Raw genomic sequence first — 24307 nt, 5'->3', positions numbered from 1 at the left:
GTCAATGGGCGACCCGAGCATTTTTGTATATCGCCGATGCTCGCTAAGGTTTTCATTTGTGAAAATCTGGGCAATTCAAGAAAGTGATGGGAACGACACAGCAACAGATAGGGCAGGCGAGGGGCTACATGTTGGGCTGCATCTCAAGTTCACAGGTCCCACTATTAAGCCACAATAGCAGCAAGAGTGCCCCCCCCAACAACTTTTACATCTGAAAAGCCCTCATTAGCAATGCATACCTTAGCTAAGCACCACACTACCTCCAACAAAGCACAATCACTGCCTGCATGACACTCCGCTGCCACTTCTCCTGGGTTACATGCTGCCAAATCCCCCCCCCCCACGACCCAGTGTCCACAGCGCACACCAAACTGTCCCTGCCCAGCCTTCAGCTGCCCTCATGCCACGCCACCCTCATGTCTATTTATAAGTGCATCTGCCACAGGAAAAGCAGGCACACACTGCAAATGGTTGGCACGGCTAGGCAGCGACCCTCTTTAGAAAGTGGCGGGGCGATAGCCCACAATGCTGTACAGAAGCAATGAGAAATCCAATCCTGTGCCACCTCCATCTGAAGCTGCACACGTGGGCATAGCAATGGGGAACCTATGTGCCACACACTATTCATTCTGTCAAGGTGTCTGCATGCCCCAGTCAGACCGCGTTTTTTTTATATATAGTTACAGCCAGGTACAACTCCGCAATGGGAATTCCGTGTGCACCCACAGCATGGGTGGCTCCCTGGAACCCACTGGCGGTACATAAAAATATCCCATTGCATTGCCCAACACAGCTGAGGTAGTAATGTCGTGCTTAATGCAGGTGGGCTTCGGCCCACACTGCATGTCCCAGTCAGACTGGGGTTCTTTAGAAGTGGACACAGATGCATTTACAACTCCCTGTGCACCAACAGCATGGATGGCTCCCTGGAACCCACCGGCGGTACATACAAATATCCCATTGCATTGCCCATCACAGCTGAGGTAGTATTGTCATGTTTAATGCAGGTGGGCTTCGGCCCACACTGCATTCCCCAGTCAGACTGGGGTTCTTTAGAAGTGGAAACAGATGCATTTACAACTCCCTGTGGACCCACAGCATGGGTGGGTGCCAGGAAGCCACCGGCGGTACATAAATATATCCCATTGCATTGCCCAACACAGCTGAGGTAGTAATGTCGTGCTTAATGCAGGTGGACTTCGGCCCACACTGCATGCCCCAGTCAGACTGGGGTTCTTTAGAAGTGGACACAGATGCATTTACAACTCCCTGTGGACCCACAGCATGGGTGGCTCCCTGGAACCCACCGGCGGTACATACAAATATCCCATTGCATTGCCCATCACAGCTGAGGTAGTATTGTCATGTTTAATGCAGGTAGGCTTCGGCCCACACTGCATGCCCCAGTCAGACTGGGGTTCTTTAGAAGTGGAAACAGATGCATTTACAACTCCCTGTGGACCCACAGCATGGGTGGGTGCCAGGAAGCCACCGGCGGTACATAAATATATCCCATTGCATTGCCCAACACAGCTGAGGTAGTAATGTCGTGCTTAATGCAGGTGGGCTTCGGCCCACACTGCATGCCCCAATCAGACTGGGGTTCTTTAGAAGTGGACACATGCAGTTACAACTCCGTGTGGACCGACAGCATGGGTGGCTCCCTGGAACCCACTGGCGGTACATAAATATATCCCATTGCAGTGCCCAGCACAGCTGAGGTAATGTCAGCTTTAATGCAGGTGGGCTAGAAATTAATTTGATTACACTGTAGGCGAGGGCCCACAAAAATTGCTGTATCAACAGTACTAATGTACCTCTGAAAAATTGCCCATGCCCAACCAAGAGGGCAGGTGAAACCCATTAATCGCTTTGGTTAATGTGGCTTAAGTGGTAACTAGGCCTGGAGGCAGCCCAGTTAAAATAAAAATTGGTTCAGGTGAAAGTTTCAATGCTTTAATGAGCATTGAAACGTATAAAAATTGTTTAGAAAAATTATATGACTGAGCCTTGTGGGCCTAAGAAAAATTGCCCGTTCGGCGTGATTATGTAAGGTTTCAGGAGGAGGAGCAGGAGGAGGAGGAGGAGGAATATTATACACAGATAGATGAAGCAGAAAGGTCCCCGTTTTGGATGGTGATAGAGAACGATGCTTCCATCCGCGGGTGCAGCCTACGTATTGCTTAGGTATCGCTGCTGTCCGCTGGTGGAGAAGAGAAGTCTGGGGAAATCCAGGCTTTGTTCATCTTGATGAGTGTAAGCCTGTCAGCACTGTCGGTTGACAGGTGGGTACGCTTATCCGTGAAGATTCCCCCAGCCACACTAAACACACTCTCTGACAAGACGCTAGCCGCAGGACAAGCAAGCACCTCCAGGGCATACAGCGCGAGTTCAGGCCACGTGTCCAGCTTCAACACCCAGTAGTTGTAGGGGGCAGAGGCGTCACCAAGGACGGTGCTGCAATCGGCTACGTACTCCCTCACCATCCTTTTACAGTGCTCCTGCCAACTCAGCCTTGACTGGGGACCGGTGATACAGTCTTGCTGGGGAGCCATAAAGCTGTCAAAGGCCTTAGAGAGTGTTTCCCTGCCTGCGCTGTACATGCTGCCTGATCTCTGCGCCTCCCCTGCTTCCTGGGCCACGGAAATGCGCCTTCGGCCACTAGCGCTATCGGATGGGAAGTTTACCATCAGTTTGTCCACCAGCGCCCTGTGGTATAGCATCATTCTCGAACCCCTTTCCTCTTCGGGAATGAGAGTGCAAAGGCTCTCCTTATACCGTGGATCGAGCAGTGTGTACACCCAGTAATCCGTAGTGGCCAGAATGCGTGTAACGCGAGGGTCACGAGAAAAGCATCCTAACATGAAGTCAGCCATGTGTGCCAGGGTACCTGTACGCAACACATGGCTGTCCTCACTCGGAAGATCACTTTCAGGATCCTCCTCCTCCTCCTCCTCCTCCTCTGGCCATACACGCTGAAAGGATGACAGGCAAGCTGCATCTGTACCCTCAGCAGTGGGCCAAGCTGTCTCTTCCCCCTCCTCCTCATGCTCCTCCCCCTCCTCCTCCTCCTCCTCCTCCTCTGGCCATACACGCTGAAAGGATGACAGGCAAGCAGCATCTGTCCCCTCAGCAGTGGGCCAAGCTGTCTCTTCCCCCTCCTCCTCATGCTCCTCCCCTTCCTCCTCAACGCGCAGAGATATAGACATGAGGTTGCTCTGACTATCCAGCGACATACTATCTTCCCCCGCCTCCGTTTCTAATTCCAAAGCGTCTGCCTTTATGCTTTGCAGGGAACTTCTCAAGAGGCATAGCAGAGGAATGGTGACGCTAATGATTGCAGCATCCCCGCTCACCATCTGGGTAGACTCCTCAAATTTTCCAAGGACCTGGCAGATGGCTGCCAACCAGGCCCACTCTTCTGTAAATAATTGAGGATGCTGAGTCCCACTGCGCCGCGCAAGTTGGAGTTGGTATTCCACTATAGCTCTACGCTGCTTATAGAGTCTGGCCAACATGTGGAGCGTAGAGTTCCACTGTGTGGGCACGTCGCACAGCAGTCGGTGCACTGGCAGATTAAACCGATGTTGCAGGGTCCGCAGGGTGGCAGCGTGCGTGTGGGATTTGCGGAAACGTGCGCAGAGCTGGCGCACCTTTCCGAGCAGGTATGACAAGTGGGGGTAGCTTTTCAGAAAGCGCTGAACCACCAAATTAAAGACATGGGCCAGGCATGGCACGTGCGTGAGGCTGCCGAGTTGCCGAGCCGCCACCAGGTTACGGCCGTTGTCACACACGACCATGCCCGGTTGGAGGCTCAGCGGCGCAAGCCAGCGGTCGGTCTGCTCTGTCAGACCCTGCAGCAGTTCGTGGGCCATGTGCCTCTTCTCTCCTAAGCTGAGTAATTTCAGCACGGCCTGCTGACGCTTGCCCACTGCTGTGCTGCCACGCCGCGTGACACCGACTGCTGGCGACGTGCTGCTGCTGCTGACACATCTTGATTGCGAGACAGAGGTTGCGTAGGAGGAGGAGGAGGAGGAAGAGGGTTTAGTGGAGGAAGCATACACCCCCGCAGATACCACCACTGAGCTGGGGCATGCAATTCGGGGGGTGGGTAGGACTTGAGCGGTCCCAGGCTCTGACTCTGTCCCAGCCTCCACTAAATTCACCCAATGTGCCGTCAGGGAGATATAGTGGCCCTGCCCGCCTGTGCTTGTCCACGTGTCTGTTGTTAAGTGGACCTTGGCAGTAACCGCGTTGGTGAGGGCGCGTACAATGTTGCGGGAGACGTGGTCGTGCAGGGCTGGGACGGCACATCGGGAAAAGTAGTGGCGACTGGGAACCGAGTAGCGCGGGGCCGCCGCCGCCATCATGCTTTTGAAAGCCTCCGTTTCCACAAGCCTATACGGCAGCATCTCTAGGCTGATCAATTTTGCAATGTGCACGTTTAACACTTGAGCGTGAGGGTGGGTGGCGTCGTACTTGCGCTTGCGCTCAAACTGTGGTGCTAGCGACGTCTGGACGCTACGCTGAGAGACATTGCAGGATGGGGCCGAGGACAGCGGAGGTGAGGGTGTGGGTGCAGGCCAGGAGACGGTACTGCCTGTGTCCTCAGAGGGGGGTTGGATCTCAGTGGCAGGTTGGGGCACAGGGGGAGAGGCAGTGGTGCAAACCGGAGGCGGTGAACGGGCATCGTCCCACCTTGTGGGGTGCTTGGCCATCATATGCCTGTGCATGCTGGTGGTGGTGCCTCCCCCAGCTGATCTTGGCGCGACAAAGGTTGCACACCACTGTTCGTCGGTCGTCAGGCGTCTCTCTGATAAACTGCCACACCGTAGAGCACCTTGACCTCTGCAGGGTGGCATGGCGTGAGGGGGCACTTTGGGAACCAGTTGGTGGATTATTCGGTCTGGCCCTGCCTCAACCCCTGGCCACCGCAGTGGCTCGGCCTGTGCCCACACCCTGACTTGGGCCTCCGCGTCCTCGCCAGCGTCCACGTCCCAAAGGCCTACCCCTCAGCATGGTGTATTAGCAGTAGTGCAGAAACAGAATGCTGTAATTAAATGTGCCGCTTATTGGCCTGTGGTTGGAGGCTGACTTCGTTTACGGAACCCCAGGAAATAATTTGGCGCAAACCTGCTGTAACACTTAGTTGGCTGCGTATTTATTTGGAGAACTACTACCCCCAGCAGACACGGACCCAGAACACTGAGCAGAGTGACAGGCAGGCCAAATAGATTTTTTCCAAATTTTTTTTTCAAAAGGACCACTGCGTATATTCAATCTATAATATATGTCTTCTGTCCCTGCCTACACAATTCTGCCCCTGGACTGTGTGACGGAACTGCAGTGTTGCACTGTTATTAACTGCAACAGACCGGTGATTTCAGAGCCAGGAAATAATTTGGCGCAAGCCTGCTGTAACACTTACCTGGCTGCGTATTTATTTGGAGAACTACTACCCCCAGCAGACACGGACCCAGAGCACTGAGCAGAGTAACAGGCAGGCCAAATAGATTTTTTTCTAATATTTTTTTCAAAAGGACCACTGCGTATATTCAATCTATAATATATGTCTTCTGGCCCTGCCTACACAATTCTGTCCCTGGACTGTGTGACGGAACTGCAGTGTTGCACTGTTATTAACTGCAACAAACCGGTGATTTCAGAGCCAGGAAATAATTTGGCGCAAGCCTGCTGTAACACTTAGCTGGCTGCGTATTTATTTGGAGAACTACTACCCCCAGCAGACACGGACCCAGAACACTGAGCAGAGTAACGGGCAGGCCAAATAGATTTTTTTCAAATATTTTTTTCAAAAGGACCACTGCGTATATTCAATCTATAATATGTCTTCTGGCCCTGCCTACACAATTCTGTCCCTGATGTGTGTGTCACGGAACTGCAGTGTTGCACTGTTATTAACTGCAACAGACCGGTGATTTCAGAGCCAGGAAATAATTTGGCGCAAGCCTGCTGTAACACTTAGCTGGCTGCGTATTTATTTGTAGAACTACTACCCCCAGCAGACACGTACCCAGAACACTGAGCAGAGTGACAGGCAGGCCAAATAGATTTTTTTCAAATATTTTTTTCAAAAGGACCACTGCGTATATTCAATCTATAATATGTCTTCTGGCCCTGCCTACACAATTCTGTCCCTGATGTGTGTGTCACGGAACTGCAGTGTTGCACTGTTATTAACTGCAACAGACCGGTGATTTCAGAGCCAGGAAATAATTTGGCGCAAGCCTGCTGTAACACTTAGCTGGCTGCGTATTTATTTGGAGAACTACTACCCCCAGCAGACACGGACCCAGAGCACTGAGCAGAGTAACAGGCAGGCCAAATAGATTTTTTTCTAATATTTTTTTCTTCTGGTCCTGCCTACACAATTCTCTCCCTGGAGTATTACTGCAGGGCGCAATGCTCTGCACGGTCGATATACCAAAAAAAAAAAAATGTGCAACACTGCTAAAAGCAGCCTCCACAGTACTGCACACGGTTAGATGTGGCCCTAAGAAGGACCGTTGGGGTTCTTGAAGCCTACAATAACTCCTAACGCTCTCCCTGCCTCCACACTTCTGTCCCTGGACTATTACTGCAGGGCGCAATGCTCTGCACGGCCGATATACCAAAAAAAAAAAAAAGTGCAACACTGCTAAAAGCAGCCTCCACACTACTGCACACGGTTAGATGTGGCCCTAAGAAGGACCGTTGGGGTTCTTGAAGCCTACACTAACTCCTAACACTCTCCCTACAGCAGCTCCAACACGATACCACTGTCCCTCAGCTATCTCACAACGCATCTGAGGCGAGCCGCGGGAGGGGCCGATTTTTATACTCGGGTGACACCTGATCTCCCCAGCCACTCACTGCAGGGGGGTGGTATAGGGCTTGAACGTCGCAGGGGGAAGTTGTAATGCCTTCCCTGTCTTTCACTTGGCCAGAAAAGCGCGCTAACGTCTCAGAGAGGAAAGTGAAAGTAACCTGAACATCGCGTGGTACTCGTTACGAGTAACGAGCATCTCGAACACGCTAATACTCGAACGAGTATCAAGCTCGGACGAGTACGTTCGCTCATCTCTGTTCCCGACCCTTCCTCATCTAGCTGCCCCAGAAAACTGGCGTACAGCCAATTACGCTAAATCCCCTAGGAGCAAGCAAAATAAGAAGCCTAGAGAGGAAAACGCGCTTGGAGACACCTGATTTACTTCACAGAAATCCAGGAGACCCTCAAAAAGAATCTGAGACACTCAAAGCACCTCTAACCGACTGTCCGGTTAGCCTCTCAGAGAAGAAACAGTTTTTGCCTACATTTTCTTTCTGTTCAGTTACCCTCCTCGAGCCCTTGCTGAAAAGAACTTTCTTAACGACAATGGACCACCCCACACAGAAGAAGGAGCCTGCCTGTGCCCCTATGATCAGGCAGTCCACAGACTATACAAAGCTGAAGTTTTGAGTATCTACTCAGGCTTTAATTTTCCTTTTTTCTTTACCCCGCCTCACGTATACAGCGGGGCTCCCGAGTGTTTTATTCGGAGAACCCCCTGTATCTCTAATAAAAGAGATTTACCAAGACCGCACTTTAAATAACGGACTCAGCATACAACAGCGGTCCTAAGTGCTACTTACCCATACCCCCTTCCCACTACCACCTCCAAACCACTTTTCCCCACCCCCACCTCCCCTCCCCCTGGTATCCTACCCCTCTAATCCACCCCCACATTCTCTTATACTCCTGTCCGATACTGCTAAATTAGAGCTTTATACATAACTCTAACTATTTTGTTGTATTCCTCAGTACACCTCTTCTCCGCTGTATCCCTTCCTAGCCCGGAAGTCGAGTTAGCAGAAAATCAAGACTCCTCCAAAGAGAGGAAAAAATGGAAGCAGTAAGAATTACGTCTTTCAACGTCCGGGGTCTTAACACGCCTCAAAAAAGGTACAGTATTTTTCAACTTACCAAAAAATGCAAAACCAAGATTCTATTACTTCAGGAAACCCACTTCAAATTAAACAAATACTCAAGCTTACCAGGGAGACTCTTTACCCATGGCTACCATAACCCCCACTCAACCTCTGCCTCCAAGGGGGTTTCTATCATGTTCCATAAATCCATAGACTTTAACCTTAAATCCAAATACTCAGATGAGTTGGGTTGGGCGCTTTTCTTAAAAGGTACCATCAACAACGCCAAACTAACAATAGCAAACCTCTACGCCCCAAACTCTAACCAGGTAAACTGGCTAGTGGACAAGCTTAATATTCTGAAAGAGTTTGCGGAAAGTCCCATCATTCTAGGGGGTGATTTAAAAACTACATTGAACCCACTGCTAGATTCCTCGAAAGGGAGATCTGGGATCCCTCAGAAACAAATCAAAAAACTCAATACAACTCTTCAGGAGCTGGGTATCGTAGACACATGGCGATCCACAAACCCCACAACAAAAGACTACACCCACTTCTCCCATGTACATTCCTCATTCCAGAGGTTAGACTATATATTAATATCCCAGAACATGCTAACGAATCTCGCAAGAACAAAAATAGAAACTATTACCATCTCTGACCACGCACCCATACACGCAGATATTAATCTTAAAGCCGACGGACCCAGAGAATGGATCTGGAGACTCAATATTTCTTTGCTCGACTCGGAGGCAGATAGGAAACACCTATCTAAAATGATAACAGAATACTTCCAATTAAATAGCACTGGAAACCTAAAGATCCCATTGATATGGGAAGTGCATAAAGCGTATGTTAGGGGTCTGCTGATCTCAATAGGATCAAGGGTCAAAAAACAGGAACAGGCTGATATAGATAATCTCCTAACAAATGTAGCGAAACTTGAGCAAAAGTCAAAACGTTCACAAGTCTCAGACAATCTAGAAAATCTCGAGAAGCTGAGACGAGAGCTCAAACATCTATTAGAAACCAGACATAATAAAAAATACCTATACTTTAAACACACTGCATATGCCCATGGCAACAGAGGGAGTAAATTCCTTTCATCCCTAATTAAAAAAACAAAAACTAAAAACTCCATTACAGCAATTAAAAACCACACAGACAAAATAGTTCACACATCCCAGGAAATAGCAGAGAGTTTCCAACGCTTTTATGCAAGCTTATGCGATCTAAAATCCCCAAAATCCCCGAGAAGAGCAGGAAAGCAAGGAAGAACAGATAAAACAATTCTTAGAATCAATCGAGCTACCATCATTAGATGTAGACGAAGCCAACTCCTTGCTAAGACCAGTATCGCTGCAAGAAGTCGAGGACATAATAACACAATGCCCCGAGGGTAAGAGTCCGGGACCGGATGGTCTACCGCTTAGGTATTATAAAACCTTTAAAGCGATTCTCGCCCCAAAACTCAAAGATCTTTTCAATGCACTTATGTCAGGAGACCCACTGCCCAAACAAGCGCAAGATGCACACATTACGCTTATACACAAGGAGAATAAGGACCCACAATTATGTAGCAGCTATAGACCGATATCCCTAATAAACCTTGATATTAAATTCTGGACTAAACTCCTGGCAAAAAAATTGGAAGATCTGATACCATCCTTGATAAACAGAGAACAAACGGGGTTCGTTAAAGGCAGAGAGGGACGAGAGAATTGCTACAGATTAATACACGCAATCAAATACGCCCAATCCCACAGAATACCGATGGTATTGATGAGTACAGATGCCGAAAAGGCGTTCGATAGCGTGAACTGGAGCTACATGAAAAGAGTCCTGTCTCAGTTCAATATCCCCTCTAAATTCATCTCCGCTATCTTCTCCCTCTACCAAGAACCCTATGCCAGACTTAAAGTCAACAATCTACTTTCTCCCCCGTTCAACATTAGGAATGGAACCCGTCAGGGGTGCCCACTCTTCCCGACTCTTTTCATTCTTTCTATGGAACCACTCCTACAAGGAGTCAGAATGAATCTAAACATAAGAGGCCTCGAGGTAGGCAATGGGGTTTTAAATACAGAAGCATTCGCAGATGACGTCATGTTCGTCTTAACCGAACCCGAGACGAGCATCCCAAACTTGACGTCACTCCTTAATACTTTTGGATCTGTCTCCAACTTTAAAATTAACTTCCCCAAGTCCACTATATTAAACATCTCACTATCACCAGCAAGATTCAATTTCCTCAGCTCCGGTTCACCCTTCGAATGGTCAAATGCCTCGGTGGAATATCTAGGGGTCACGATAACCCAAAAAATTGAAGACCTATACAAACATAATTTCATACCACTTTTATCACAGGTTAAACATCTACTACATACATACGAACTGCAGTTCATTTCCTGGTTTGGCAGAAAAAACGTATTAAACTCATATGTCCTACCAAAAATCTTATACAAATTTAGAATGCTACCAATAGCTCTCCTCCAAGCCTTCTTTAAAAATCTACGTTCAGCTTTCACAGGCTACACCTGGAGACAGAGAAGGCCTCGTTTGGCATACAGCCTCATGATCAGAAGAAAGGAGGAGGGAGGAATTGGATTGCCATGTGTCTATGACTTTTATTTGGCGACACAGCTAAACTATTGGTTAGAACTTAACTCCCCCACCAAGGATGAATTACTACACTTGCTGGCAGTGGGTTCATATGGAGACACTTTAACCCCTTGAGTGGCACGCCCGGAAAAGTTCCGTGACGAGCTCCACTGCTCATAGCAACATAGCCCGGAAGATTTCCGGGCTATGTATCACTATGGGAGCTGCAGAGCACAATGCCACAAGCTGTGACAGTGTGCTCTGCCTGCACTGTCCCACAGAGAACAAAGCAAGGGCTTTGAAAAACCAGCAGAAGATATTGCCGACATGTCGGCAATGTCCTGCTTTGTTTACAGGTTGCCATAGAGACCATCGGCTTGTCAGAAGCAAGCCGATGGTCTCTGTGACAGGGAGAGCATGGTGCTTGGCTGTCAGAGGACAGCTAGGTACCTGCTCTTACAGCAGAGATCAGAGAAAACCTCCGATCTCTGCTGTGTTAACCCTTTACATGCTGCAGTCTATGTGACTGCAGCATGTAAAGGGCTGTCACTGCAGCATGTAAAGGGCTGTCACCATCGGACCCCCGGAATGTGATCAGGGGTCCTGATGGGTCCCTGTGGAAGTCCCCTAAAGGGACAAAAAAAAAATTTTTTTAAAAATTAAAAAAATAAAAAAAAGTTAAAAAATTATTAAAAAAATAAAAAAAACACTTGTCTCCCTTTACTTTGTAAAAAATCAAAAATACAATCACACATGTGGTATCCATGTGCGTCGTAATGACCCAGAGAAGGAAGTTAATACATTATTTAACCCCTTAATGACATGGCCCCTTTTTTCTTTTTTCCCCATTTCTTTTTTTCCTCCCCCCTGTTTAAAAAATCACAACTTGTCCCGCAAAAAACAAGCCCTTATATGGCCATGTCAATGGAAAAATGAAAAAGTTATGGCTCTTGAGACGCAACTGCAAAACTAGCTGAAATTCAATGATTAGACCATTTTAAAAAACCTGCCCTGGTGGGCACGACAGGGTGGTAGGAAACCCGCCACTCAAGGGGTTAATAGAGGACCTTTGGTTCCCTCAAAAAAACCAATACAGATCAAAAAATTTTAGCCCACTTATAAGAGGACCATGTGAAGTATGGGATAAACTTAAAAAATCTCTGGCCCTGAATCCCTCCCCTTTTTCCCCCTTGAACACTATCAACAATCTCTTGGGAAGACCCATCGATAGGCAGACGAGAAACTTCTGGAGCACCCTGGCACCGCTAAAAATAAAAGACCTACAAACACAAATCCATAAAAACACTACAGATATAGTATCAACCCTGATGCCCACAACAACAACGTCCTTCTTGCAAAAAGCGCACATACTCAACGCGATCGATGAATTCAAAGAAAAATACAGATCCACTCGTCCAGAAACCCCTTTCGAAAAATTTCTTAACCTAGACCCCCAAAAAACAAAAACAAAATAATCACCCACCTCCGTAAAAGAATCATCTCACCACCTGAGTTTTATAAACCCACCTTTCTCAACTCCTGGGAAAAGAAATTAAACATATCTCTCTCCCACTCTGATATTAAGCTGATCCTACAAACCGCTTTTAGTCTATCACCATGTATACTACTACAGGAAAGCCACTATAAGCTTCTTGTAAGGTGGTATAAAGCCCCACAATGGCTCCATACGTATAAACTGGCCCCACACGAAAGATGCTGGAGATGCAATACGGGAATAGGTTCGCGGGAATGAATTCATGAATGGGTGTGAGTGAGGGCTGGCCTCTGATTGGTCAGGCTGTGACCAATCAGAGGCATCTTATTCAGCAGGCGGGGATTTTAAATCCCCGGCTGCTGAATACTACTCACAGCTGTTCAGAGCAGTTCAGGAGAACTGCAGCCTGCCGCGCTGAACTCCGTCTGCCGGCACCAGGTGAGTATATATATATTTTTTATTTTTACACATTTCTGGATGAATTGCAGGGAAGGGCTTATATATTTAACCCTTTCCCGACAATTCATCCCGTGATCGCCGGCAGCCCATTGCTTTCAATGGAGTCGGCTGTATTGCGGCTCCATTGAATTCAATGGGCTAACATCGTTCTGCCGGGACAAGGTAAGTATATATATATTTTTTATTTTTACACATTTCTAGATGAATTGCAGGGAAGGGCTTATATATTTAAGCCCTTCCCGACAATTCATTCCGCGTACGCCGGCAGCCCATTGCTTTCAATGGAGTCGGCTGTATTGCCGGCTCCATTGAATTCAATGGTCAGTGCTCGTTTAATCGAGACGAGTATCGCGTGGTGCTCGTCTCGAGTAACGAGCATCTCGAGCACCCTAATACTCGAACGAGCATCAAGCTCGGACGAGTATGCTCGCTCATCTCTAATAGCCTCTTGTCTTTTGAGAGGAAACAGTCTGAGCAACCTATTAAGACTTATAAACACCTGTTTATTACCATTGATTACCCTGTAATTCTGAAAAACCAAGAAAATTGGATTTAAAATTAAAAAAAAAAATATTTATGGGTTTCACCTACCCTCTCAGTTGAGCAATTTTTCAGGGGTACATTTGTACTCTTGGTATACTAATTCTTCTGGTCCTCGCCTATATTCTTAAATAACTAATTTTTCCGGCCTTCGCCTACAGTCATGGTACCCCAATTTACAGGGGTTCGCCTATACTCTTGCTACAGAAATTTTACTGGGGTCTGACTATACTTCTGCTACATAAATGTTACTGGGGTCTGCCTAAACCTCTGCAGCATAAATGTTACAGGGGTCTGCCTATTCTTCTGCCGCATAAATGTTACAGGGGTCTGCCTATACTCCTGCTACAGAAATGTTTCAGGGGTCTGCCTATACTTCTGCTACATAAGTGTTACTGGGGTCTGCCTATACTTCTGCCACATAAATGTTACTGGGGTCTGTCTATGCTGTTACTACAGAAATGTTACTACCTATACTTCTGCAAATGATCAATACAAGCAGATCAACAGCACACACATCAGCAACAGCTGAGGGAGAAAAAAACAATAAGACTGTGCACGCCTACCCTGATGCTGGACTCCAAGCACCATAAAAGCGACAAATCCACAAAAAAGAGGAGTAAGGCAGCACATAGGAACCAATCTTCCTAAAGGAGGTTATTGCTTGAGAAAGACCATAAATGTTATTTGGTCAAAACTTTGCATGTAAGATTGGACTACAATAAAGAACCTTTTATGAATAACCTCCTTTAAGAAGATTGGTTCCTACGTGCTGCTTTACTCCTCTTTTTTGTGGATTTGCCTATACTTCTGCTACAGAAATGTTACTGGGGTCTGCCTATACTTCAGCTACAGAAATGTTACTGGGGTATGCCCATACTTTTGCTACAGAAATGTTACTGGGGTATGCCTATACTTTTGCTACAGAATTGTTACTGGGGTCTGCCTATACTGTTACTACAGAAATGTTACTGGGGTCTGCCTATACATTTACTACAGAAATGTTACTGGGGTCTGTTCATACCTTTGCTACAGGAATGTTACAGGGGTCTGTCTATACTATGGGTGCACTAAGTCTTCCCATCGCGGTGTTTTACCTATCTGGCATAAATAATACAGTGACTGACTAGGCCAGAATTGTAGGCCGAAGCCAAGTTGCTTAGAGGGTCGAAACTCTCCCATGGTTGGGCACTCTGATTTCTTCCCGTGTAATACCATTTTTGTGCACTTACAGCATAGGCGAGCCCAAGGAACTCAAAGACTTCCCCTTGTAGTTTTTTTAATTTCAATAATTTTTATTATGCATCATGAAATAACAAATTAACATGCAAATTTTCATATATTGTTCATATACAGTGTATTGGTTTACAATATAACTGACATGTATTTCTTCATACATTTGCAGAACACAAGCTATTAAATTGCATTTTAACCAACGTTTATGTCCGCATAAGTTGTGCTTAATGAATTGCAGTGTATTTTAAACTTTTTTGTCTAACATAACAGTGTGTCTTTGTTTATCTATTTGTTTTAAAATTCTACGAGTTTTCTTAACAGTTTCTATATTATTAGATTCATGCGGTCAGTAACCTTTCCTTACATGTTTACTTACAAACGGCATATACAGTATCCCAAACTATTGTCAAACTTGTGTGAATGTAAAGTTACAGCTTAACCGTTACCTTTTTTAAATCTGTTTATGAACCAACACATGTGAAATTGGTAAAACTTGTAGTGGGGGGGGGGGGGGGGGGGGAGGGGGTGGAGGAGGGGAGGGAGGGGAAAAAACAGGGAATACTATGATAAAGTTTACTCTAAAGTTCCAAGCCAAGCTAGTGTGTGTTATATGCCAAAGTTTTCATGGAGCTACTTCCTGTAATTTTTTTTTTTTTTTTAATTCTTGTTCCTCTAAGCTGTTGTGTTTACTTGATGAGGAGTGAAGTTGTCTAGCTGGGAGTATTCTAGCCATGGTTTCCACATTTCTGTAAATTGGTTAACCCTGTCGTTCCTAAATGCGAATATTTTTTCGTAAATGCAGTGTTCAGAGAGGAGCTGCGTCAAATCAGTAAGAGAGGGAACACGGTTTGTTTTCCAGTTTCTGGCTATCAGTAGCTTTACAGTGAGAATACCATGTGCCACCAGTTTCCTTATTTCCCCCCGTAAAATATTTATGTCTATCAATAGCATTGCTAATTCAGGTGTGGGTGGAATGCTCGTTCCTGTGATGTTTTCAAATAGGGCAAAGAATTCTCTCCATAAAACTTGGATGAAGGGGCATCCCCAGAAGATGTGGAGAAGTGTACCCCGATTTCCGCAGTTCCTCCAGCATTTATCGGAGACTTCCGCATAGAAGTCAGAAAGTCTAACCGGGGTTCTGTACCATCTTGTGATAGTTTTGTTGTGGACCTCCAGAAGGGATGCGCTAGAGGATGCTTTAATGGCCCAATGGTGTGCTGTGTTCCATTGTTCTATTTGGAAGGATTTGCCCAGCTCCTTCTCCCAATTTAAAAGATGTATTTTTTTCTGTGGATTTGGGTCGTGAGTTCCATTCCCACAGAAAATTTCATAGATTTTCCTAAGTTTTAGTTTAAATGGTGGAGGGTCAAATAGAAAGCTATGTAGATAAGATGGAAGATATAGTTTCCAGGTGGTGGAAGATGTTAGAATGCCACGGATTTGGGAATATGTCAGGAAATCTCCGTCTGCCAGGCCAAACTCCAGTTGCAGGGCTCTGAATGTTTTTATAGCTAGTCCGTCCTCTTTCATGATATTTGAGACTAGTTTGATACCTTTGTTCGCCCATGATTGTACGTGGAGATTATCCGACCAATACTCCAGAGTTTCGATTGGGAGGGGAACTAGCCTTCTAGGAACATGGTTCTTTGATATTTGTATTAGGAGCTTCCATGTGGCTATTGCTGTGTTAATTGTGTGATTTTTTATGGGTTTTATGTTTGGATTTAAACTTGTTGCTAAAAGTAAATTTTTAAGGGATCTTTTCCCCATTATGTCCTGCTCGATATTAGGCCAGCTTACCCCTGGTTGTGGAATGCACCACATTCTCATCTGGGAGATTATGTTCGCTTTATAGTATGCGGTTAGATTGGGGACACCCATGCCGCCTTGTCTCCTCGGACTGAACATGATGGATGCCGCCACCCTTGGCTTTTTCCCTCCCCAGATGAATGTCATCATCTGTTTCTGTAAGCTATTAAGGAGTTTACTGGGACAGTTGGTTGCTATTGTGCGAAATATGTACAGTATTTTCGGTTGAACCATCATCTTATACAGTACAATTCTCCCTACCCAAGAGAACTCCACTTTGTTGTATTCGTATAAACTCTTCTGGATTTCTTTTGTCAAGGACATGATATTGGATTCCATCGAGTTCCCTATTGGCGTTATGATTGTTATGCCCAGATAGTGAATTTCTTTAGATTCTAGTGCGAAGGGAAATTCTTTTTTAAGTTGAGATAGCAATTCTTTGTGGGTGTTGATAGCTAATATTTTAGATTTTGATGGGTTAATCTTGTAGTATGATATTTTTCCAAACTTTTTTAGGAGTTCATATGCTGCTCTAAGGGATTCCATTGGGGAGGTCAGCATCAAAACAACATCATCGGCAAACAATCCAATTTTGTGTTGCCTTAAGGATAACGGGACTCCCCGGATATTAGCTTCCATACGGATCGCCTCTGCCAGGGGCTCCATGGTCAATATAAATAGGGCCGGAGAGAGGGGACACCCCTGTCTGGTTCCGTTTGTTATTGTGAAAGCATTTGATATAACTCCAGTTATTAGGACTTTCGCCGAAGGTGCTCCATATAGAGCTTGAATTGCTCCCAAGATCGTTCCCTCGAATCCTAGCTTCCTCAACACTGAGAAGGCGTATCCCCAGTGGATCCTGTCGAACGCCTTCTCAGCATCCAAAGTCAGGAAGAGACAAGGCGTCCGACAGGCCTCCACTTCCTCCAGCACATCCATCAGTCTTCTAGTGGCGTCCGATGTCTGTCTGCCTTTTACAAACCCTGACTGATCGCTGTGGATTAGATTTGGGATCACCTCCAAAAGGCGCAGCGCCAATATTTTCGCATAAAATTTAGTATCATTATTAAGTAATGATATTGGTCTGTAGTTGATAGTAGAAGAGGTGTCTTTTCCGGGTTTTGGTATTGTCACTATATTTGCTTCCAGCATTTCCCGGGGAAGACGGCCTTCCATCATGGCTTGGTTGAACATGCTGTGTATGTGGGGCACTAGTTGGTTTTGAAATGTTTTGTAGTACTCGGAGGTAAAACCATCCGGTCCTGGGGCCTTGTCCTTTTTGGAGTTATTAATAACTCGTGAGACTTCTTGGGGGGGTATAGGTGTGTTTAACATTTCTAGTTGAGTCTTATTTAATGTGGGTAGTTGGATGGAGGACAGAAAGTGATTTATTTCTTCCTCAGACGGGTGCGCTGTGTGGGTCTCCTTGCTTATATTATACAATGATTCGTAATATTTCCTGAAGATTTTCGCTATTTCTAGTGGATTGGCTATTTTGTTACCCGAAGATGGGTCAACTATATGTGAAATTTTTGTTTTTACCTTTTTTTGTTTGACCCTATTGGCCATTGTTCTTGTGAATTTGTTATTGCTCATATAGTGTGTAGACCTTAGGTGTTTCAGGTTTTTTTCGTAGCTATCAATGAGTAGGTTTCTTACTTTTAATCTTGTTTATTAACTTGTTGTGTGAGCCGGCAGACGGCGACTCCTGCATTTCTTTTTCTACAGAAACTAACTCTGATAATGTGTGTTTTAGTAATTTTTCTTTCTCTTTTTTGTATATAGACCCTTGCTGGATCATTGCTCCTCTTATCACTGCTTTGTGTGCATTCCAGAGAATGAACCGACATGTTCCTGGGGAGTCATTTAGCTTAAAATATTCTTCCAACGCATCTTTTATTTTCATTTGGAAATTTGGTGTTTTCATTAGAAATGTATTGCTTCTCCAGTTTCCGTATAAGGGAATCTGGGAATCTAGTTTAATTTTTAAGGTAATCGGAGCGTGGTCGGACCAAGAGGTCACTCCTATATTTGCTTCCCGTACACTTTTTAACATTTGTAGGTCCACCAGGAACATGTCGATTCTGGAAAAAGACATATGACATGGTGAATAGAAAGTATATTCCTTCGAGCTTGCATTTAAGCATCTAAAGGAGTCATACATATCTGTCTTCTGCATCCAGGAGGACAAAGTCGGGCCTCTTCGTTTGTCTGGCGAGCTGGTGTCCATATCTCTATCTGCGATGAGGTTAAAGTCGCCGCAGATGATCAGGCTTCCTTTCTAGATTTTCTTGATCTTTTTTGTCACTTTCTTCAGGAAGTTCAGTTGTCTTGAGTTTGGTGCGTATATATTAGCAAGAGTAACAAGAAGTTCCCCTATCTTGCACACCAATATTAAGAATCTTCCCGCCTCATCTTCTATTTTCTCCAAGAGATGAAAATCTACTGAGTCTTTGACTGCGATTAGGACTCCTGCCTTCTTTTTATTAGCATTAGCAAAAAAAATCTTCGGATATTTGTGGTGTGACATTTTAGGGGCTCCATCTTTAACAAAATGGGTTTCCTGAACACATATTATGTCCGTCTTAGAGGACAGGGCCTCTTTCCATAGTTGAGATCTTTTATTGGGTGAATTGAGGCCTTTGACATTCAGTGAGAGTAGGTTCAACTCCATTTGTACATCTGGTGATGAGCTTGTATTGGCTTGGTGCTTTTCTTAAAGATGCTTCTTGGTTGGAATTTAGTTACGTCAGAAAGTAGGTTGGTAAAACGGTGTTCCTGTGATTTTGGCTTGAGTGGGGAAAGGTTTTGGTTGAGTTTAGGATTGGTTTGAGGGAATAAACGTTTAGTTGTCGGTTTTTGGTGTGCTTGGTTGTACGTGAGTAACAAAAAAGGACCTTTGTAGGGTGTAGAGTCCATCTTGACTCTGCGGATAAAGGCCATTATTAGATGGGGTTTTTATAAATTTCGGCCTTTGGACGTGTAGCACCCTTTCTGTAAATGTGCTCCTTGTTGGGGATGTTTTTGCAAGGTTCAGCGGCGAGCGGGAGGCTGTCTTTTGAGTTTATTTGACGTTTGTTTTTGAGACCAGTCTTTGGGGACCCGGGAGGGGGGCGTATTGTCTTTTGGCGTCGGGAGGTTCCATTTTTCTAGGAAGGTTATTCCTGCTTCGTATGAAGTGATGTTATTCGGAGTTCCTTCCATGTTTATATATAGTTTGGTCGGAAAACCCCATCTGTATGGGATTTTATTGTCTCTCAATATTGCTGTTATGGGGGAAAGTTTCTTTCGTGCCTGCATGGTGATCTGCAAAAAATCTGAGAATAACTTGATGTTGTTATAAGGTTGAGGGAGTTCTTTCATGTTTCTTGAAACTCGCATTAGCTCTTCTTTGATGTGATAGAAGTGCACTCTTGCTATCACATCTCTGGGGATGTTATCTGGTAGATTTTTGGGCTTAGGTAGCCTATGTATTCTGTCGAGAATATTTTCTTCCGGCTTAGAATTTGGTATTAATATTTTTATGAGGTCTTGTGCGAAGCTGTTTAGATTTTCAGGTCTTACTTCTTCGGGTATGCCTCTGATCTTAATATTATTGCGCCTGCTACGGTCTTCTATGTCAGCTATTTTGTTTTTAAGGGCTTCTACCTCCTCTTCTAATCCGTAGTGGGCGTCAATAAGTTCATTATGCGAGCTTGTTATTTCGCCTGTTTTACATTCTAGTTTTTCGACTCTCTCCCCCAGATTGTTTAGGGCAGTGTTTACTTGTGTGTTAAGCGATGCGAGTTCATTTTTGAGAGATCCTCTCAACGCCAACACCATATCTCTGATGAAGTATTCAGAGGCGGCACGGCCCGAGCAGGCGATGTTTAGAATAGGGTCCAGTTCCCTGTCTTCTGAATTGTTGTGAGTTGTGAGCTCATTTTGCTCAGGCACTTCTCTCCTTGGTCTACTTTTTTCAGGGCTGGAACTAGGGGAGTCTGCCCCCCTGCTTCTCCCTGCTAGTTCTCCCCAAGCTGCTCGCTGGTATTGCTGTGGCTGTGGGGAGTGTGAAATAGACGGTGCTGGGCTGTCTGGCCCCCCCTCCTTCTCTCCTGTGCCTTGTAGCGCTGGGTTATCGGTTTGCATTGTAATTTGTGTCAGAGCTGTCTGATTTTGTGGCGGTGTATGGTGACCCTGCTTCCCTGGGACATCGGTGAGTAACTGTGGGGGCGAGGGACTGGAGGAAGACCGCTCTCCCTCTGCTCCTGCTGCGGGGTCCCCCCCTCCCGCCGCCCCAGCCCCCTCACCGCTCGTTATGCAGGTCGCTCCGTCCTCCGTTGCCGGCTCTCCCTCCCTGCCGCGCGCCCGGTAAAAATCAGTCAGGCGCTTCGGTCCCGTTTTTGTTTGCCGTCTCCTATTCATTTTTGCTCGCCGCTGCCTCCCTGGTGTCTTGTAGATAGGATTTCTCCTCTTTAGGATCTTCTCTGATGCTTCTATGTCGCTTTGGATGCTACTCTTGAACGGAGCTCAGTGAGTTGCGCCCGCCATTAGAGCCGTCCAGGCCACGCCCCCCCCCCTTGTAGTTTTGAGCTATCTGTGTTGGGACACATGGCTTTCCCATTGCTATATAACTCAGGGCACCTTGGGTCACGCAAGATGGAGGCTGGGACCGAGCCTGACCCTGGGCCCGCAAACGTGCTTCCCACACAGACTATAGCGGGTCCTGGTCATGGTGTCTTGGCCTTGTAATGCCACCTCTTCCTCCTGCTTGATGTCAGGGGATCAGCACTGGGCATCATGTATTTTCTCCCGTGTTACCACAGTTATCTGAGACACTGGTTTGGGCCAAAGAAGAGGAGCGTTACTGCATTAATGAGACGTTCACAGCTGTACTAGCATCGGAGTCCTCTCTATGCCCACGATTTCTGAGGGTGTGTGCAGAGGCCTATGTCCTCAGCACAGTGAAAGTCTGCCTTGTTTGGGCACTGTCATTTCTTCATGTTTATTACTGTCTTTGGGTTCCTTCGGCTCGCCTTTGCTGTGGGTGCACACAGACTTTCCATAGCGGTGCTTGACCTGTCTGGCACAAAGACACTGACTGACTTGGGTAGGGTAGAGTGCAGATGGCATTTTCCCTTGCGGTGTTGATTGAGCTATCCGACACCTACACAGAATGAATAGCGTGTGGGCACATGGATTTTCCCATTGCTATGTTACTCACGGCACCTTGGGTCACACAAGGTGTTTGCTGGGATCGAGCCTGACCAAGGGCCCGCTCACATACTTCTCACACAGGCTACTGCGGTTCCTGGTCATTTTTTCTTGGCCCTGTAATGCCACCTCCTTCTCCTGTTTGGGGTCATAGGATCAGCACTGGGCAACATGTATTTTCTCCCGTATTATCACAGTTATCTGTGACACTGGTTTGGGCCAAACAAGAGGAGCGTTACTGCATTAATGAGACGTTCACAGCTGTACTAGCATCGGAGTCCGCTCTATGCCCGCGATTGCTGAGGGTTTTTTTTTTTTATCAATTTTTATTAGTTTTTACAATAAGTCGGGTTACATACAAGTAAAATTGTCTGCTATTCCTGATAATGATGGAAAAGCTTGTCTTAGCATGAACATTGCCAGCAATTTAACTAATACAGACAAAGCTGCAGTATATTCCGTTCTCAACATTCTGAACTTACAGAGTTACTACCATCAGTTTCAAAACCAGATCAAACAGCTATGGGACGGTCTCTCAATAGTTGTTCAACTTGACTGCAAACTCTCTAACCATGCGGCTTTGGAACCGCGTTTGGAACGGGAGATATCAACTGGGTAGAATACAGGGGAAAAGGGTAGAGGGGATGGAGGGGGGGAGGGGGGAGGGGGTAGAGGTTAAGGAGGTGTAGTGAGTAGCTACGGTAGAGGGTTAGGAGGTATGAGACATATGGATGAAGAGTCCTATTTCCTCCTGTATGTGATGTGGTTCTTACCTAGTCCGGGACAGCGAGGGCTCCGGTCCCAATTTTGGCTGCGGCACTTTACTCAGCTTCGGATGTCCAGGGTCTGAGGGTCCCCCCCGACTTAGTGTTATCTGGGAGTTCTTGAGCATAACGGTCAAGGTTATCCTCCCTCCAGACGGGACACGGAAAGAGACAGGGGAGAGTCGGCAGGCGTGCGGCGCCAGAGGACGTGGTAGAGCAAAAAGAGTACAGGAGATAGGGGAGGGGGGTCTAAGAATTGTGTCTCAGATTTCTCCATGGGGCCCAGATTTGGAGGAACTTGTCGTGCGTGCCTTTATTCCAGCTCGACATCTCCTCCATGTTGCACAGCATTTCTGTTTTTTCCCTCCACTGGGTTACGGTAGGGGGTGTCTTTTGCAGCCAGTGTAGGGGTATTAGCACTTTGGCTGTATCTAAGAGGAAGGCTGTCAATTTATTTTTCAATGGATGAAAGGACTTAGAGGGTTTCCATAAGAAGATCATGTCTGCCCTCAAGGAAAGATTTGGGTGAACCTGTCTGAGGATCTCCTCGACCCCTCTCCAATAGGGAGTGATGTCTGGGCACTCCCACCAAATGTGGAGGTAGGACCCGACATCCGCATCACACCTCCAGCATCTGCTGTGTGGAGCTAGTTTATAGTTGTACAGCCACTGCGGGGTTTTATACCATCTGGCGAGCAACTTATAATGGCTTTCTTGCATGAGAATGCATGGAGAGAGGCCGTAGGCAGTTCCCAAAATGAGATTGATGTCTTCATTTGTTAGTGTTATCCCCAGCTCCCTTTCCCATGATATGAGAAAGGTAGGTTTGGTAAAGGACCTCGGCGCAATAAAATGTTTTCTCAAATAAGCGATTCTGAATGTTTTGGGGTTGTTCTCACTGATAATTTTTTCAAATTGGGTTTTGGGTCGGGAGGATTTATGTTTTGTGTGGAACTCTGCAAAAATTTTATGGATATGCTCTCTCTGTAGAAAGGAGAGGGTTTTGTGGGGTAGGAGATTTTGTCTAATCTCCTCAGGGGGTTTGTGGTGTATGGCTTGTAGGTCTTCTATCCGCTTATTGTATGTTCCCTTCCACAAATTGGAGATCCCTGAGTTTTGTGGGATACCTAGTATTCTGCATAAAGTCTGAAGTGGCGCTTTTGGTGACGGTTTAGGTGCCAGGGAATCCTTCAGCCCGTCCCAGATCTCGCAGGGTCCTCTAAGTAGAGGGTTGAAGTTTTTTGCTCTATATGTGTTTTTCTTTGGGAACCAGAGGTCCTCCAAGAAGAAGTCTCCATGTGCCTCCTCTGCGATAGCACACAATAATGGATCCTTATTATTGTTAGTTAAGTCGCACCAGTATCTGAGCTGGGTGGCTTTGTAGAAGTCTTGGATAGATGGGAGGTCTATTCCTCCTTCGGCCCTTCCCTTAGTCATCAATCTATATGCCAGTCTGGGTCTCCTCCACCTCCACACGAACCCCGAGAAAGCCGTCCGTACGGTTTTAAAAAAGGACACCGGTAAGTGTATAGGGAGCAGACGGAGTTTATATGTTACGATGGGCAGAATATAAGATTTTAATACGTTTTTCCTACCAAACCAGGATAGAGCTGGAAGGTCATAGGAGCGTAAGAGTGCTTTTACCTGGTCAATTAAAGGTAGGAAGTTTTGTTCAAATAGGTTTTCTATTTTTTTGGTGAGCTTTATGCCTAAGTAGTCTACCGATGTCTCCGACCAAGAGAAGGGTGAGCTGGCCTTTAAAGTATTGCGATGTTTCTTGGGTATCAAGATGTTTAGTATTGTTGACTTGGAAAAGTTTATCTTAAAATTTGAAAAGGCGCCGAAGTCATTTAAGAGGGATGTAAGTCTAGGAATACTTCTCTCCGGTTCTGTTACGATAAACATTATGTCATCCGCAAAGGCTGCCGCCGAGAGCTTATGTTTGCCTATTTTCAAGCCCTTTATCACTGGGTCTTGTCTCACCCATTAAAGGAGGGGTTCCATAGCCAATATAAAAAGAGTGGGGGAGAGGGGGCAACCCTGGCGGGTGCCAGTGCGGATGTCAAAGGGGGGAGATAGTATATCATTGATTTTTAACCTGGCGTGGGGTTCTGTGTATAGGGAGAAGATCGCGGCGATGAAGGGGGCTGGGAAGTTAAAATTGGAGAGTACTCTTTCTATATATGTCCAGTCCACCCTATCAAAGGCCTTCTCGGCATCGGTGCTAATCAATGCTAAAGGGATGTTGTGCTTTTGGGAGTACTTTATTGCGTGTAATAGGCGTATGCAGTTGTCCCTGCCC

This window comes from Eleutherodactylus coqui, chromosome 6 (genome assembly GCF_035609145.1).
Source record: "Eleutherodactylus coqui strain aEleCoq1 chromosome 6, aEleCoq1.hap1, whole genome shotgun sequence".
Classification (NCBI taxonomy): Eukaryota; Metazoa; Chordata; class Amphibia; order Anura; family Eleutherodactylidae; genus Eleutherodactylus; species Eleutherodactylus coqui.
Note: the sequence above shows the minus strand (reverse complement) of the source record.